Below are 19,171 nucleotides of genomic sequence, written 5' to 3'. Positions count from 1 at the left end.
CTACAGAAAGGTATAGTGGCTTGGGGATTCTTGGGGACAGGTGAAGGGAGAAACTATACAGTGAATGTTGTTTTGTTACATGGCTAGTCTCTCAGGTAATAAAAGTATCTCAGAGTCAGGCACAGTGGCTCTGAGAGTAATCCCAGCGACTCAACACTGAGGTGGGAGGATGGAAAGTTCCAGGCCAGGCTGGGTAACCTACAGAGATTCTGTCTCAAAGAAAGGACTGAGAAAGGACTGAGGATGTAGCTCAGAAGTAGAGTACTCCTGGGTTCAATCCCCAAACTGAAAAAAAAAAAAAAAGGAAAGTTATGGATCTAACTTTAATTAGATGCAAAAATTCTGCACAAAATTTAGCAAATAGAATATATTAATATGTTGAAAGGATAAAACATACAGCATTATAGTCAGGTTGGGTTTATTTTAGTAATTCCAATGTGTTTTAACAGTAGGAAATCAAACAATGTAATTCACCATATTAACAGAATAAAGGAGGAAATTCATGCCATCATCTCTATTAATGCATAAAAATTTTTGAGAAAATTTGATTCTCACTTGTAACTTTTTAAAAACATATTAATGAAGTAGAAATAGATATGAACTTTTTTCTCCCCCAGCAGGTAGTGCTGGGGATTGAACCCTGAGCCTCGCTTATGCTAAGCACACACTCTGCTACTGAGCTACACCACCAGTCCAGAGAGTAACTTTTATTCTAATAGCGAATATCTACAAATTTTCTAGAACAACATCATATTTAATTATAAAATATTGAAACCTTTGCTGTGTAAGAGAATGACGTGAGGTCTGAGGATGTAGCCAGAGATGTAGCTCAGTAGTAAAGCATTTGCCTGTTGTGTAAAGTCCTGGATTTGATACAGGGTAAAGGGAGAGGATGACACAAATATATCTGCTAACACCACTTCTAGTCAATATTGTACTGGAGGTCCTAAGTATAAGGATTGGAAAAGAAAAAGAAAATTGTCATTATTTGTAGGTGGCATGATCATATACATAGAAAAATCTAAGAAAAAATATAAACAACTAGAATAAGGGAGTTTACTAAGGTAGCTGGATTCAAAACTAATTTTAAAAAATCAAGTCTATTTTGATATACCAGCACCACAGGAATGGAAAATAAAATTTTGAAATGATATAATTTGCAATAGCTAGCATAAGAAAATCAAATATCTTCTGGGGGTATGCTATGCTCAGTGGTATAGCACTAACCTAGCATGTACAAGCCCCTGAGTTCAGGCCCAGCACCATGGAAAAAATAATTTCCAGGTGGCTTGTAGACAGAATTACAACGGGTAAAAGAAAAAGTTTCTAAAGAAAATATAGGAGACTATCTTCATGATTATAGCATACACAAAGTTTTCTTAAACAGGACACAAAAAGCACCAAACATAAAGGGAAAAAAAAATCATCAAAATTAGAAATTTCTATCTGGACCAGTGGTACAGTCCTGTAATGTAATCCCAGGAACTTTTTTTTTTGTACTGTGGATAGAACCCAGGACACTCTACCACTGAACTACATTTCCAACTCCCCCATCCCCACTTTTTCTTAAATATTTTTATTAGTTGTTGATGGACATTTTATTTTATTTACTTATTTATAAGTGGTGCTGAGGATCAAACCCAGTGCCTCACACATGCTAGGCAAGTGCTCTACCACTGAGCCACAACCCCAGCCCCACATCCTCAACCCTTTTTGTTTTTTATTTTGAGATAGTGTCTAAATTGTTGAGGGCCTCACTAAGTTGCTGAGGCTGGCCACAAACTTGGAATCCTCCTGCCTCAGCCTGCCAAGTCACTGGAATTACAGTTGTGTGCCACTACACCCAGTTACTTCTGAGGACTTCTGACTTTTACTTAATAAAAGGTGATGCAGTGGTGCATGCCTGTAATCCCAGCAGCTCGGCAGGCTGAGGCAGGAGGATTGTGAGTTCAAAGTCAGTCCCAACAAAATCGAAGTGCCAAGCAACTCAGTGAGACCCTGTCTCTAAATAAAATAGAAAATAGGTCTGGGGATGTGGCTCAGTGGTCCAGTGCCCCTGGGTTCAATCCCCAGTACCAAAAAAAAAAAAAAAAAAAAAAAAAAAGATGATGTAGCTTGTGACTGATTCATTCTGAATGTTTTCTCTCTGGACAGTTCCTTACAGAGATACTTGTCCTCAGAACCCAGCCTCTGTGCTGTTGATCAGAAGTCCAAGTCACAGCAAAACAAAGCAGCTTAAAACAACAAAAATGTATAATATTACAGATTTTGTGGGTCAGGAATTCAGGAGCAGATTAATCAGTGTTCAGGCTCAAGGTCTCTCACCAGTTTGCAATCAAGTCGTCAGCCTGGCTGCAAGTCATCTCAAGGCTCAACTGGGGGAATCCACTTCCAGGCTCACTCAGTGAGCTTATTGGCAGGCTGCAAGTTGTCACTGGCCAATGGCTGTAGATATCAGTTGCTTGCCACAGTGCTATTCCACACTGCTATTCCCTGGCTTCTCCACAGTGCTATTCCCAGTATGGCAGCTTTTCTTCCCCCTTCCCCCAGAATAAGTGAATAGAGAGAAGGGAGTTGGAGTGGGGAAGTGCCACAGTCTTTTTTTCCCCCCCAGTGCTGGGGGGGAAATCAAACCCAGGGCCTCACTCATGCTAGTAAGTGCTCTACCACTGATCTACACCTGTACTCCATTTAGAAAAAAATTTGTATTGAGACAAAGTTTATAGAACATAAAATTAACTCCTTAAAGTGAACAATTAAGTGATATTCAGTTCATTCACAGTACCACACATTACCTTTATGGAGTATAAAACAATTCACTACCCTGAAATAAAACACCATATCCATTAAGCAATTACTCACCATTTCTCAACCACCAAACTTTGTTTCTATGAATTTACCTATTTTGGATAATTTATAAAATGAAATCATACAATATGAGGTCTTTTGCCCACCTCATTTTTTTTCACCTAGCATTCTATTTTCAAGGTTTATCAACATTGTAGCTTAAATCAGCACTTCATTCCTTTTTATAACTAAATAACTTTTCAATTGTATATAATACTGCAATTGGTGTGTCCATTCATCTGTGATGGGCATTTGAATTGTTTCTACCTTTTGGCTATTGTGAGAAGTGCTACAATGGATATTTTGTACAAGCATTTGAGCTCCTATTTTCAATTTACACACACACACACACACACACACACACACACACACATAATTACTGGATTATATAATTATTCTGTTAACCTTTTTTCAGAACTACCAAACTTTTTGATAGCAGCTGAACTATTTTGTATTTTCACCAACAATGTATAAGGGCTATAATTTCTCCACATCCAGGTTAAAATTTGTTGCTTTTGGGCTGGGGAGATAGCTCAGTTGGTAGAGTGCTTGCCTTGTAAGCACAAGGCCCTGGGTTCCCCAGCACCACAAAAAAAAAAAAAAAAAAAAATTGGTTGCTTTTTTTTTTTTTGTACTGGGCATTGAACCCAGGGGAACTCTACCACTGAGTTTCATCCCCATCAGTCCTTTTTTTTTTTTTTGAGGCAGGGTGTCAGTAAGTTACTGAGGCTGACCTTGAAGTTGCGATCCTTCTGCCTCAGCCTCCCAAATTGCCTACATTACAGGTGTGTTCCACTGCCCCCAAGGTTTGTTTACCATGTTTAATGATAACTATTCTGGTAGGTGTGAAGTAGTATCTTTATGTGGTTTTGATTTGTAATTCCCTAATGAGTAGTAATGTTGCACATCTTTTCACGTGCTCATCAGACACTTAGCTATATTTTTGGACAATTATCTATTCAACATTTTTACCCATTTTAAAATTGGACTGTCTGGGCTGGGGTTGTAGCTCAGAGATAGAGTATTTGCCTAGCACATGTGAGGCACTGGGTTCAATCCTCAGCAACACATAAAAATAAGTAAAAAAATAAAGGCATTCTGTCCACCTACAACTAAAAATATATTAAGAAATTGGACTGTCTTTTTTATGTTAAATTATGAGTTATTTATATACTCTGGATACCAAACTCTGATCAGACATGATTTTTAAACATTTTCCCCATTCCATATGTTGTTTATCATTTTTAATAATGTATTTTGATGCACAAATTTTTAAATTTTGATGAAGATCAATTTATCTGGATTTTTTTTTTCTGGCATTGCTTGTATTTTTGGTGTCACATTTAAGAACAAACTGCCAAGCTAGATTCAGTTGTGCACACCTGTAATCCCAGCTATTCTGAAGTTGAGGCAGGAGGATCACAAGTTCGAGGCTAGCCTGGACAACTTAGTGAGACACTGTCTCAAAATAAAAATAAAAATGAACTTGGGGACATGTAGCTCAGTGGCAAAGCACCTCTGGGTTAAATTCCCAGTACCGCCAAAAAAAAAAAAAAAAAATAATAATAATAATAAAATAAAATAAGCTACCAAATTGAAAGTCATGAAATTTACCCCTGTATTTTTTCTTTTTACTGTTTTATGGTTTTAGCTCTTTTATTTAAGCAATTAGCCAATTCTGAGTTCATTTTTGTGTTTGATGTGAGGTGGGATCCAACTTCATTCTTTTGCATATGAATATTCGGTTATTGCTGCACCACTTGTTGAAGAGACTGTTCTTTCCCCTGTTGAATGGTCTTGGCATCCTCTTTGAAAATGAGTTTGCCAAAGATATACTAGTTTATTTGTGGATACACAATTATCTTCCATTGGTCTGCATGTCTATGTATATGCCAGTAACACTTGTATACTTGATACTGTAACTTTGTAGTAGGTTTTGAAATTTGAAAGTGGGATTTCTCCAACTATGTTCTTCTGGATCTCTTATAATTTCATATTAATTTTAGGATCACCTTTTCCATTTCTGCAAAAAAGGTAATTGGAATTTTGACAGGGATTTCATTCAATCTGTATTAGAGGATAAGGAAACAAAAACAAAAGCAAAAATAGTGTTTGACCCCAGCATCTCAAGGGAAAACAACTCTGCACTTTTCCTATTTTCTACTCTCATTCAACACAACACTTTTGGCACCAGATATACATGAAGATATATTTCCCATACACCAAGAAATTCTGCAGCAGATAGCAGCTGGGTGTCCTCTAATTCAATTCAATTCTAACACAATTTACCTGGAGATAGCATCAGATCCCACAGGTTGAGGGTTCAGTTGTGTAAGCATTCCCCTCCCCACCTCAGGCACCAAGGTTGCCAGGCTCCCCTTTTTGTGTTTGATTAATTTGTTAGAGCAGCTCATATAACTCAGAGAAATAACTTTACTTCCTGCTAAGTTTCAAATGTCCCCTCCAAAAGTCATGTTGAAATTGAATGTCCATTGTTTTAGTCAGCTTCGTTGCTGCTGTGACCAAAAGACCTGACAAGAACTGTTTTAGACAAGAAAAGTTGTTCCTTACAATTTCAGAGGTCTCAGTTCATAGAGTCCATTGCTCTGGACCCTAGTGAGGCAGAATATCACAGTGAAAGAGTGTGGTAGAAGAAAGCAGCTCAGAATGTGGAACCAGGAAGCAGAGGGACAGAGGTGGGGCCTGGAGATCCCCTGACTACAGACAAAATATAAATCCCAAAGGGACCCTCCTAATGACCTACCTTCTCCAGTCATACCCTAGCTGCCTGCAGTTAGCACCTAGTTAATCTCTATTAGGAAATTAATGCACTAATTAGATTAAAACTCTCATAACCCAATCATTTTATCTCTAAACCTTCTTGCATTGTCTCACACATAAGTTTTTTGGGGACAATTCATATCTAAACCATAACATCCATTGTACCAGTATTTAAAGGTGGGGTCACTGGGCATAGTGGCACATACCTGTAATTCCAGTGACTGGAAGCTGAGGTAGGAAGATCAAGTTTGGGGCCAGCCTGGGCAGCTTAGAAAGACCCTGTATCAAAAAATAAAAGGACTGGGCATATAGCTTGTGTTAAAATGCCTCTTTTTACAGTCCCTAGTTAAAAAATAAGAAAAAGAAAGAAAGAAACTTCCATTACTCTAGTCACTTAGGAAATTTCAAAGTAAATTTTAGGAGCTATGAGCTAGGAACCATGGATAGAAACCAAAATATACATTTCACAAAATCAGTCTCTAAATTACTTTGGGTAGTATTGTCACATTAAAAATACTAATGTAGAGGCTGGGGCTGGGGCTCAGTGGTAGAGCACTTGCCTTGCACATATGAGGCACTAGGTTTGATCCTCAGCACCACATAAAAATGAATAAAATAAAATAATGGTATTGTGTCCATCTACAACTAAAATATTAAAAAATATATATTAATGTAGACAGGTGTGGTGGTGGCCCACACCTGTAATCCCAGCAGCTTGGGAGGCTGAGGCAGGAGGATCACAAGTTCAAATACAGCCTCAGCAACTTGACGAGGCACTAAGTAACTCTAAATAAAATTTTAAAAAGGGCTTGGGAGGTGGCTCAGTAGTTAAAGCCCCTGGATTCAATCCCTGGTACAAAAAAAAAAATTAATGTAACAAGGACTTATAGGTGTCTGTTGCTAAAAACACTGAAAACACTGAATTGACTCTTCACTTGGGCCTGCAAATGAAAAAAACATGACATTTCCACATCTATTTTGCAATCTGTCTCCTTTGCTCTGAGTCAGCCTCCTTGAATTCCAGGAACATTAGGATTGATCAGTCAACACCTTGTGGTGAGTCAAAACTACCCGCTAAGCAATAGTAACTTTCTTATAGCAGCTAACAAGGCCCCCCCAGCTGACCAATCCTGTAATCTATCAGATCATAATTTGACCAAGATTAACTGTGCCTGCTTCCAGTACCCATTTTCTATGTAATCTGGGAGCTCATGAATTTCCCAATCCCTCCAAGACAAGGCTAGAATTGCTTATTGCCTTGTCTTCCCAATACAGTCATACTGATTAAAGTTCCTTTCCTACTTTTCGCCATTACATTTTCTGTTTGGTTTTTGGGATGAGTGCTGGATATGATTTGTTAGGACTTTCAGGTCAGGTTTCTGGTCTAGGACTCCAGTAACATTAAATCTTTCAGTTCATGAACACGGGATATTTTTGCACTTATTTAGGTCTTCTTTGATTTCTTTCAGCAATGTTTCATAGTTTTCAGGATACCAGCCTTTCACCTCATTGGTTAAAATTTATTCCTAGGTATTTTATTATTTTAGGTATTATTGTAAATGTAATTGCTTTCTTGATTTATTTTATTTTATTTTTATATCAGAGGTTGAACCCAGGGGTGCTTAACCACTGAGCCACATCCCCAGCCTGTTTTTATATTTTGAGACAGGGTCTTGATGAATTGTGATCCTCCTGCCTCAGTCTCCTGAGTAACTGGAATTGCAGGCATTCACCACCATGCCTTTAGATTGCTCATTGTTGATGCACAGATATACAACTGATTTGTGTGTATGCATGTATATGTCTGTGTGTATGGGTTGCTGGTGACTGAACAACCCTGGGCCTCACACATGCTGGGCAAGTGTCTACTATTGACTATACGCTGCAATCCTACAACTGATTTGTTTGTTTGCATGTTTTTATTTTTGTAGTACTAAAGATTGAACCCAGAGATGCTCTACCAAAGAGTTATCTCTCTCTTTTTTTTATTTATTTTTTATATTTTTAGTTGTAGATGGACACAATACCTTTATTTTGTTTATTTATTTTCATGTGAGCTGAGGATCAAACCCAGTGCCTCACACAGGCAAGACACTGAGCCACAAACCCAGCCCATTCTCAGCCCTTTTTATTTTTGTTGTTATTTTTTAAATTTTGAGACAGGGTCTTGCTAAGTTGCTGAGGCTGGCCTCTAACTTGAGGTCCTCCTGTCTCAGCCTTGGGAGTTTCTGGGATTACCAGTATGGGCCACTGCACCCAGCTGATTCTCATTTTTTTTTTTTTTTTTTTTTTTGGCGGTACTGGAGATTGAACCCAGGGCCTTGTGCTTGTGAGGCAAACACTCTACCAACTGAGTTATATCCCCAGCCGGCTCATTTTTCGAAATATGAACAAGATGAGTTTTCCAAACTTCATGTTCTGGTTCCTTTCTGTTTAACAATTTTTTCAATTTATCTGTCTTTTTTTTGCCCCTCAGTACTAGGGGGTTGAAACTAGGGGTGCTCTACCACTGAGCTATATTGCAAGTCCTTTTAATGTTTATTTATTTATTTTGGGGGGAGTACCAGGGATTGAACTCAGGGCACTCAATCACTGAGCCACATCCCCAGCCCTATTTGGTATTTTTTTTATTGAGTCAGGGTCTCACTGATATGCTTAGCACCTCGATTTTGTTGAGGTTGGCTTTAATTACAGGTGTGTGCCACCACACCCATTTCCCGTTTTTTTTTTTAAGATAGGGTTTTGCTAAATTACTGAGGCTAGCCTTGAACTTGTGATCCTTCTCAGCCTCAGGAATCTCTGGGATTACAGGCGTGTGCCATGGTACCCTATCTCTCTGTCTTCTTGCATTTTGCCATAAGCAGTAGGTAAAAACCAAGTCACACCTGTAACACTTCACTTAGAAATATCCTCTGCTGGTTGTAGGCCAGAATGTTCCTTTTTAGAAGATGCTTTCAAATTATAGCCTTTGTGATAGGTGTGTAGTTTATTCAGTGTTACTGTTTGTATAGTGGAAACCCAAGTCTTTATTTGAAAGATTTAGTTTTTCGGGACATTTAAAAATGCACAATTTAGCTGGGCATGGTGACGTATGCCCGTATTCCCAGCATTTTGGGAGGCTGAGGCAGGAGGATTGTGAGTTCAAAGCCAGCCTCAGCAAAAGCAGGTGCTAAACAACTCAGTGAGACCCTGTCTCTAAAAAAAAAAAAAAAAAAAATTAGGGCTGGGGATGTGGCTCAGTGGTCAAGTGCCCTGAGTTAATCCCCAGTAGAGTGCACAATTTATGTTAAAAGTAAAGGATAAAAGTAATACCTTTCAGGCGCACGCGCGAGTGCCAGTCCTGCGGACGCACTGAGCAAGGCGTGCGCCCCAAACCAAAGCTGCTGTCTGTAAAGAGCGGTGCCTGGCACCCCTTCGCCTCAGCTGCAGGGCAGTCCGCCGCCAGTTCCCGTCCGCGGCATGCTGCTGCTAACGTTGGGCGGCCGGTGGGCTGCCCGGCTGAGACCTGGCGGGAAGAGGACCGCATTGTGAGTGGCTGCCGCGCTCCGAAGTCCCAGCGTGGCGGTCTCACCGGCAATCTGCAGCAGGCCTTTGGGGCCGGTGGCCGGCGGGAGCGCGGGGTTCCAGGGTGCCCAACCCCTTCTCCGGCGTCCCGAGCGAGTGCAGATACCTATTTGTTGGCACAGATGTGTTCGATGCTTACATACACAACTTGACAAATCAGAAGATGGAAGGCTGATTTATACTGGGAATCTGGCCCGTGCAGTATTTGTACTGGGGATTGAACCAGGGGCACTCTACACTGAGCTACTGCATCCAGCCCTTTTTATCTTGAGACAAGGTCTTGCTAAATTGCTGACGCTGGCCTCTTGGAAATTTTTCTGCCTTAGCCTTCCAAGTAGCTGGGATTACAGTGCTGGGGATCAACCTAGGGCCTTGTATGTGCTAGGTGTGAAATGTTTTTCTTATTCTACAAGTATGCTCAGCATTGCATTTCTACCATACATTTTTGCACAAAATAATATTATATTTGGAAGTCTGCCTTTGCAAATCTTATTTTATGGCATCATAGGAAGCTTTACAGTGATCACCCCAGTGCTGCTTCACTTTGTTACAAAAGGCTATGTTATTCGGTTGTACCATGAGGCCACAACGGACACTTACAAAGCCATCACTTACAGCGTCGTTCTTTCAGAAAAGACTACGGTATTTCACCAGAATGATGTGAAGATTCCAGACAGCACACATCCTTTTACCACATTTTATGCTAAAACAAAATCACTGTTAGTTAATCCGGGGCTCTTTCCAAACCCTGAAGACTATAACCATCTAATGGGTTATGACAAACCATTCACTTTTGACACAGAAGAAACCAATGAAAAGAAACAGTTTGAGGATGAGAAATAAGCCTGTTGTTTTTATGTTTGTGTTTAATTGTGATTTTTGTTTCAATGTATAATAAGATTGTCTTTACTTTTGTATTCTGTTAGTGATTATTAAAAATAATTTAGAACTATGAAAAAAAAAGTAATACCTTTCATATTTCTTTTGTTATTTCATAAGAATGGTTGCATTTTGGGGATGGAATTGTTGAACTCGATGTCTTGGAGAGTGTGCTGACTGCAGGGTTTGGGAGGAGTATGCAGAGAGAAAGGCTCTGTGCCTGTGAGTTACATTAGCTCAGGTAGTCTAACCATTGTTCAGTATGTGCATTTTAGTTATTGCTGTGTAGTAAAGGATAAACAAATCTTAATGGCCAAAGTATATTAAAAATAGAGGTAGTAGGGCCAGGCCTGGTGATGAACTCCTGCGATTCCAGTGACTTGGGAGGCTGAGACAGGAGGCTCAAAAGTTCAAAGTCAGTCTCAGTAATTTAGCGAGGCTTGTCTCAAAATAAAATGTGAAAAACGGGGGCTGGTGTTGTGGTTCAGTGGTAGAGTGCTTGCCTAGCATGTGTGAGGCACTGGGTTTGATTCTTAGCACCACATATAAATAAATAAAATAAACCCTTAGCCACGCTAATAAAAAGAAGGAGAGAGAAAACTCAAATTACTAAAATTTGTGATGAAAAAGGAGATATCATGACAGACACCACTGAAATACATAACATAATGAGAAGCTACTTTGAAAATCTATACTCCAACAAAATAGAAAATACTGAAGACATCGACAAATTTCTAGAGACATATGATCCTCCCAAACTGAACCAGGAGGACATATACAATTTAAACAGATCAATATCAAGCAATGAAATAGAAGAAGTCATCAAAAGCCTACCAACCAAGAAAAGCCCAGGACCAGATGGGATTCTCAGCTGAGTTCTACAAGACGTTCAAAAAAGAACTCATTCCACATATAAATAAATAAAATAAAGGTTCATTGACAACTAAAAAAATATAAATAAATAAATAAATAAATAATACGAAAAAGGGCCGGGATGTGGCTCAGTGGTTAAGCATCCCTGGGTTTAATCCCTGGTACCAAAAAAAAAAAAAAAATAGAGGTTTTAGAGTTGGTGTGTAGCTCAGTGGTAGAGCTCTTGCTTAGCATGTGTGAAGCCCTAAGTTGATCCCTAGCAGCACAAAAAAAGAAATACAAATAAATATATGTATATGTGTGTGTATATATATATATATTATGTGTGTATATATATATATATATATATATATATATATATATATACACACACACACATAGAGGGGCCTAATTAAAATGATCATTTTATAAATGTCCTTTTGTTAGTTTTTAGGAAGGACTGTCTTCTGGGAATGACCTTTGTTAATCTATTGCCTGGGGTGACACATAATCCCATACTTAGTGACAGGAATGGGAGGACACAGAAGAGAAAAGGTTAGGAAAGAATTCTTTGCAAATATCTCCATATCTAGGAGATGGTTTTAAATTATAACCACAGGTCCACATGTACATTTTGGTAAAGTAACTACTAATAATTGTGCATTCTTTATTTTGCAACATCTAAGCTTTACAGGTACCTTAAGTTCAGGTCACAACATGTGACAATAATAGAGGTAGTAAATTAGTCAATTTGTAAATATCTTTTCATTATAATAGAAAAGATGTGTCTTGGTTATAGAATTGTTAAACTATCTCTGAGAGGTGTCTTTCAGGACTTGTTCATTAGGTTGACAGCAGTGGAGTAAGATTAAAGGCAGAGATGTAGGCACACATGTTCATATTTATATTCTGATGTTAGACAATGAAGTGAGTGCATCTTTGGGATGTACTGTATTTCACTGCATAATCAATCGTCACAGATTTTTAAAAAATATTTTTTAGTTGTATATGGACACATGTTTTTATTTATTTTTTTTTATGTGGTGCTGAGGATTGAACCCAGTGCCTTCCCCATGCCAGGTAAGCACTCTATCACTGAGCTAGAGCCCCAGCCCCTAGTCACAGGTTTTGTGCCAAATCTTTTTGCAAAAAAAGTGGGGTGGGACCATTAGGTAAGGCTTAACAATATTGTGCCAATATTATTTAAAAATCATTTACTACAAAACTGTCTTTGGTGCAAAATCAGGAGGCATGGAATATTTATGAATATATGTTAAAACTGAATAGTCCAAATGGACGAGCATTTCTTCATGACAGTTTATGGAACATTTTTTTCCCATCTTAAAAAAAAAGTTGACACATTAATTTTTATTGATGTGTGCATTATAGTTGAAATATCAGACTTGAAAAAGTTTACTACAGTGTTGCAAAGTATGAACTCACAAAATTTAACCTGTCTGAAGATGCTGCGCCGTAATCATTCGTTTCTTTATCTGACCAGCTGTCTGCAGCGCCACGCTTAGTACTGCAGGTTTCTTAACAAACGCAAGGCGACTTTCAGGGCTGAGAATTCTAGGCTCTGGGCTCACAGTGCGCCGGATAAATGCGCACCATATGCCACTGGTGAAAACATTGCTGCTCTATTTTCCTTCTAAGTTGTGTAAGGAACAGAAGTATACCATGCAACCCTTCTGCGACGAAAGGTTATAAATCAATTTTTGGACTGAAAAAACAGGTTGTGACTATTACATGGTGGCAACGATTATGAGGTGAAATATAGTAACTCAGTGGAAACATACTTTCCTCTTCCTCTTTTGGTGTGCTGGGAATCAAACCCAGGGCCTTGCACTAAGAAAGTGCTACTCTACCTCTTTTATATCCCCAGATGAAACATACATTTATTAGTTGTAAATGGACAGAACGCCTTTATTTTATCTGTTTATTTTAACGTGGTGCTGAGGATTGAACCCAGTGCCTCACATATGCTAGGCAAGCGCTCTGCCTTTGAGTTACAGCCCCAGCCCAAAACATACCTTCTTGATAATATTTTGATAGTATTGATTTGATAATTAATTCTCTTAAGAACATCAATGTACTTAGTGTAAATTGAGCATTAAGAGAATGCAGTATTGGGAACTGGGGTTGTAACTCGGTGGAAGAGCGCTTGCCTCGAACGTGTGAGGCACTGGGTTCAGTCCTCAGCACCACGCAAAAATAAAAACAAGTAAATAAAGATATTATGTTCATCTACAACTAGAGAATGAATATGAATGAATATGCAGTATTGTCCAGGGGCGCTGGTACATGCCTTGTAATTCCAGTGATTCCAGAGGCTGAGGCAGGAGGATAGTGAGTTCAAAGTGAGCCTCAGCAACTGAACAAGGCCCTAAGCTATTCAGTGAGACCCCGTGTCTAAATAAAATATGAAAAAGGGCTGGGGATGTGACTCAGTGGTTAAGCACCCCAGGTTCAATTCCCAGTAGTGAGAGAGAGAGAGAGAGAGAGAGAGAGAGAGAGAGAGAGAGAGAGAGCAGTATTGCTAGGCGTGGCAGAGCACACCTGGTGTCCCAGTGACTGGTGACTTAACCTCAGTGTTAGAGTGCCCCTGGGTTCAATTTACAGTATTGAGAGAGACAGAGATAGAGATAGAGATAGGGGGAGAGAGAGAGAAAGAGAGAGAGAGAGAGAGAGAGAGAGAGAGAGAGAGAGAGAAATGCAGTATTTTGTGTTGTTTTTTTTCCCCCATTGTTTAATTGTTTTTAAGAGATAGGATCTAGCTAGGTTGTCTAGTCCGACCTTGAACTCCTGGGCTCAAGCCACCCTCATGTCTCAGCCTCCCAAGTAGCTGTGACTATACATCCCTGCAACCAACTCAGTGTTTTAATGTAACTCTGCCAAAGCTTGTGTGTGTGTGTGTGTGTGTGTGTGTGTGTGTGTTGTGTGTTTGCATGCGAGTACACGCATGCATGTGTTACCCAGGGCATGCTACTAGGAATAGAACCCAGGGCCTTGGCATGCTAGACAAGTGCTGTATCACTGAGCTACAGCCCCAGCTCTCTACCAATTCTTTTATTTGGAAGCCTGTTGTTATTTTTATATTCTATAAAATCTTTGTTGCCAAGAAAGTCAAGATTGCATTTTTTTTTTTTCCTAACAGATTGAATTGGTGTAGTGTATTCTTGGTTATCAAAATACTCACAGCCTTGGATTTTGAACTGGTAAATATTCATGAAGAAAACATGACATAGACTGCACAGTTTTAGTCACATTTCTAGATGTCATGTGTGTACACACACAGGACCTAGAGGACAGGTCAAACTGTAAACTGCTTGTGATGGCGGATGGCTTTGTTCTTTGCTTCTTGTGCTTTTCAGTTTCCTATAATGCATATATTAACTTCTAAAAAGTAGAGGTTATTTTATAAACCTTGAAAAAAAGAAAGGGAGAGAGCAAAAGGAAGGAAGAAAGGAAGATAGGTAGATAAGCTGATTTCCTCAGATGAATATCCAAGATCATCTCTCATAAATTCTGCCTTCCACAAAATACAGGAACACATTCAGCAAGGTTCTTTGCCACATTATAAGGACCACCTTTCTTCCAGTTTCCAATAACATGTCCTATGTACATCAGAGACCTCGCCAGAAACACTTATAGTATATAGTATGTAATCATTTATAGTATATAACTATATATATCTGTATATTTAAATATAACTACATGTACATGTGTATATAGTTCATATATATATATATATATATATATATATACATATTAGTGTGTGTGTGTGTGTGTGCGTGTGTGTGTGTGTGTAGTGCTGGGGATTGAACCCAGGACCTTGCACATGCTAGGCAAGTGCTCAACCACTAAGCTACCCCATGGACAACGCTCATATTTCTAACAGCATTTTGTTCATGATCACGTATGTATTCTCTAAGGTGATATTCTACAGTTCTCTTTTTTTTCCCCCTAAGCCCTTTTGATTTCCATGAGGTTTGTTGCAAGTCTCTATTTTTATTTCTGGTTTTAGTTATTTGTATATCCCTTTTTTCTTAGTTGGACTAGCTAAAGGTTTGTCAACTTTGTTGATCTTTTCAAAGAACCAACTTTTGGTTTTGTTGTTTTGTTTATTCTTTCTTTTCTTTCTTTTTTCTTTCTTTTGGTTTTGTTTATTCTATTGTTTTTAAATTCATTATTTCTTTTACCTCTGCTCTAGTCACTATTATTTTTTTTCAGATGTTGATAGACCTTTATTTTATTCATTTATTTATATGTGGTGCTGAATCAGATGCAGTGCCTCACACATGCTAGGCCAGCGCTCTACCACAGAGGCACAACCCCAATCTTCTAGTCATCATTATTTCTTCCTTTTGCTAACTTTGGGTCATGTTTGCTCTTTTCTAATTCCTTGAGATACAATGTTATTTATTTAAGATCTTCCTTTTTATTTTTCCCTTTTGTGGTGCTGAGCATCAAACCCAGGGCCTTGTGCATGTTAGGCAAATAAATGCTCCACATCCCCAGTCCTCTTTCTCTTCTTTCTTTAAAAAAAAAAAAAAAAAAATTGTAGTTGTAGGTGGACAGTATGCTTTTATTTTTAAAAGATATTTTTAGTTGTCTATGGGCTTTTATTTTATTTATATGTTGTGCTGAGAAAAGAGCCCAGTGCCTAGTGCCTCACACATGTTAGGCAAGCAGTTCTTCCACTGAGCTACAACCCCAACCCTCTTTCACTCTCTCTCTATTTTTCTTCCAGTGCTGGGAATTGAATCCAGGGCCTTGTGCTTGCAGGGAAAACACTACCAACTGAGCTATATCCCCAGCCCCCTTTTTCTCTTCTTTCTGATCTCTAAATGGTAAAGAGATCCAAGGCTTAGTGGATGAACTGTTTCATTATCTACTTACTCTCTGGGTGAGGAGCAGAAAGAAAATCCAGTAAAGAAGGGAGAGAGAGAATATATGGTCAGTGAAGTAGAAAGAAAAGCAAGAGAGAGGGTTGTCCCAAAAGATAAAAGAGAAAGGTTTTGAAGAAGCAGAGACACATGCTTCTGGAAGGGCAATAAAGATGAGATCTGAGAATTGGCTCGGGATTTGATCACATCTAGAGGTTTTTGATGACCTTGACAAGTTTCCCTCAAATGATAGGGATTAAACTTGCTTTATGGTGGTTTGAAGAGAGAATGGGAGGACTGGGGTTGTTGCTCAGTGGTGGTGTGCTCACCTATCATGTGAGGCTCTGGGTTCAATCCTTAGCACTACATAAAAATAAAATGAGGGTATTATGTCCATATATATGTTAATATATATGTTTAAAAAAAAAGAGAGAGAATGGGAATATCTCCCAAAGATTACTAATGTTGTTTCCAAAGGCTCCAAGAGCCAGCCTGAAGAGTCTCCTAATGTCACCATCAACAAGGATAATAACCACAATGGATTAGAACATATTGAATAGATTTAAATCGGTTAGTTTTTGTTTGTTTATTTTGGTGTTAGGGATTGAACCCAGGGGTACTTTAGCACCCAGCTACCTCTCTGGTTCTTTTTATTTATTTATTTACTTTTTTGAGACAGGGTCTTAAAAAGGCTGACCTCAAACTTGCAATCATCCTGCCTCAACCTCCTGAGTCGCTGAGATTACAGGCATGTGCCACTATGTCTGGCATTAAATCCATTAATTCTTTGTGTTATTTTAAAAAATGTGAAGTGAAGCCAGGCATGGTGGTGCATGCCTGTAAGTCATACCTACCCAAGGGGCTAATATAGGAGTATTGCAAATCCAAGGACGGCTTCGGCAATTTAGAAAAACCCTGTTTCAGAATAAAATTGAGGAGCTGGGATTGTGGCTCAGTGGTAGAGCGCTTGCCTGGCACATGTGAGGCACTGGGTTTGATCCTCAGCACCACATAAAATAAATAAATAAAAGAGATATTGAAAAATAAAATTTTTTAAATGGGGGGTACTGGGGATGTAGCTTAGTGCTAGAGCACTGCTGTTTCAATCCCAACACACACACACACATACACAAACACACACACACACAAGAAGGAATTGCTCATCACTGGAAAATGAAAATGACAGGGAACCAATTCATGATTTTGAAAAATCTAGATAAATAAAAAGTAGTAAACATTTTTTCTGTCTGTATTATATGAACTCTATATCAGAGTAGCAATTTAGAAGTGACAGGAAGTTTCTCATAAAAATATAGGGTTGGGGTTGGGGCTGGGCATGGTGGCACTCATCTGTGATCCCAGCCACTTGGAAGACTGGGGCAGAAGAGTCACAAGTTTGATGCCAACTTCAGCAACTTAGGAGGTCCTGTCTCAAAATAAAAAATAAAATGGCCTGGGAATGTGACTAAGTGTGTGCTTGTGCATTCGATCTCCAGTGCCAAATGAAAAGAGAAAAAAAAAAAAAAAAAAAAGGGCTGGGAATGTAGCCAGTGATAGAGTTACTAGCATGCCTAGCATGCCCAAGGTACTGCAAGGGAAAAAACCAAAAACAAACAAATCGGCAAATGAGTGAAGAAAGGATAATATAATTAAAATATTACCTTTAAACTAATGTATTTATTAATTTAGGCTTTGAGCATCAATAATTGAGAACAAAAGGACTAGGGATATAGCTCAGTGGGAGAGCATGTGCAATAAATAAATAAATAAATAATCAATCAATCAATCTGTGGGGCTGGGGTTGTGGCTCAGTGGTAGAGCACTTGCCTGGTATGTGTGAGGCACTGGGTTTGATCCTCAGCACCGCATAAAAATACATAAATAAAATAAAGGTATTGTGTGCATCTACAACTAAAAAAATATTTTAAAAATCTGTTTATGTGTGCTTAAAATATATCTTGAAGGATATATAGGAAACTGCTTCTAGGAATGGGAAGTGAATGTAAGACATCACTATGTGTACTTTTATACCTTTTCTGTTTTGTTCCCTGTTTTATGTAACATAATTGGAAAGAAAAGAATGAGGAAGGGAGGAAGGAAAGAATACAGACCAGCTGTATTTCTCTGTAGCTTCTGTGAAGCAGATAGAAACATCTAGTTCTACCTCCTCTGCCTTCTACATAACACCTCTTCAGATCTTTCAAGATGTTTCTCTTTCCCTATTAGTTTTCTTTACTCCAGCTAACTGTCTCTAGGTCTTCTCATTGTTCTTCCAGTGACTTAGTCAATAATCCCTCCTGTTTCCCTGGTCTCTTATGACTTTTCACAGTCTAGTTTGTCAATGTATGTCACCCAAGATTGAATATCAGATTACAGGTGGGACTATAATTTAGCACATCAGGAACACTATTAATGGAGCCAAAAAGTAAATTAAATATATTCATATATTGTTAGTGGGACTGAAAATTAGTAAAACCACTTTGGAAAGCAGTGTGGAGATTCCTCAAAAAATTAGGAAAGGAGTCACCATATGACCCAGCTATTCCATTTCTCTATATTTATCCAAAAAATCTAAGCTCAGCATATTATAGTGATATTTATAGCAGCACAATTCACAATAGCCAAATTATGGAATCAATCCAGATGCCCATCAATAGACAAATGGATCAAGAAAATGTGGCATGTATACATACACCATGGAATTTTACTCAGTCATAAAGAAGAATGAAATAATGGCATTTTCTGGTAAATGGATGGAAATGGAGAAAATTATGCTGTTAAATAAACCAGACTCAGAAAATCAAGAGTCGAATGTTTTCTGTCATATGTGAAGCTAGGGCAAAATAAGGGCCAGAAGGTCATGGGGAAAGGGATAGGATATCATAAAGATATAGAGAAGATCATTGGAGTAGAAGGAGAACAAGAGGAAGGGAGGAAGGAAGGGAAAGGGAGAGAAATATGGAATGAATCTTACCGTATCATGTTACATACGTACATAAATGTACCAAGAGGAATTTCACCTTTATGTATCAATTAAAAATAAAGTATCAATTAAAAATAAATAAATAGCCAGGTGTGGTGGTGCATGCCTGTAATCTCAGCAGCTCAGGAGGCTGAGATAGGAGGATCACAAGTTCAAAGCCAGCTTCAGCAAAAGCAATGTACTAAGTAACTCAGTGAGACCCTGTTTCTAATAAAATACAAAAGAAGGCTGGGGATGTGGCTCAGTGGTCAAGTGCTCCTGAGTTCAATCCCCAGTACCCTAAATAAATAGATAGCTGGGCATGGTGGCACATGCCTGGAATTACAAGCACTTATAAATCAGTGGCTCGGGAGGCTGAGGCAGGAGGATTACAAGT

General features: G+C 38.7%; 1 non-coding gene and 1 pseudogene across 1 annotated transcript; one reads left to right on the top strand and one right to left on the bottom strand.

The window, feature by feature from the left end:
- Positions 1 to 7,920: 7,920 nt before the first annotated feature.
- On the bottom strand, positions 7,921 to 7,993 carry Trnav-cac (transfer RNA valine (anticodon CAC)). Its single transcript has one exon. It is a non-coding gene; the product is annotated as a tRNA-Val (tRNA).
- Positions 7,994 to 9,087: 1,094 nt separating this feature from the next.
- LOC124982923 (transmembrane protein 70, mitochondrial-like) lies at positions 9,088 to 10,141 on the top strand (annotated as a pseudogene).
- Positions 10,142 to 19,171: the final 9,030 nt, after the last annotated feature.

The sequence above is a fragment of the Sciurus carolinensis genome, chromosome 4, assembly GCF_902686445.1.
Source record: "Sciurus carolinensis chromosome 4, mSciCar1.2, whole genome shotgun sequence".
In the NCBI taxonomy this organism is placed as follows: domain Eukaryota; kingdom Metazoa; phylum Chordata; class Mammalia; order Rodentia; family Sciuridae; genus Sciurus; species Sciurus carolinensis.
The sequence above is the reverse complement of the archived record's forward strand: the minus strand, read 5'-3'. Positions and strand labels throughout refer to the sequence as shown.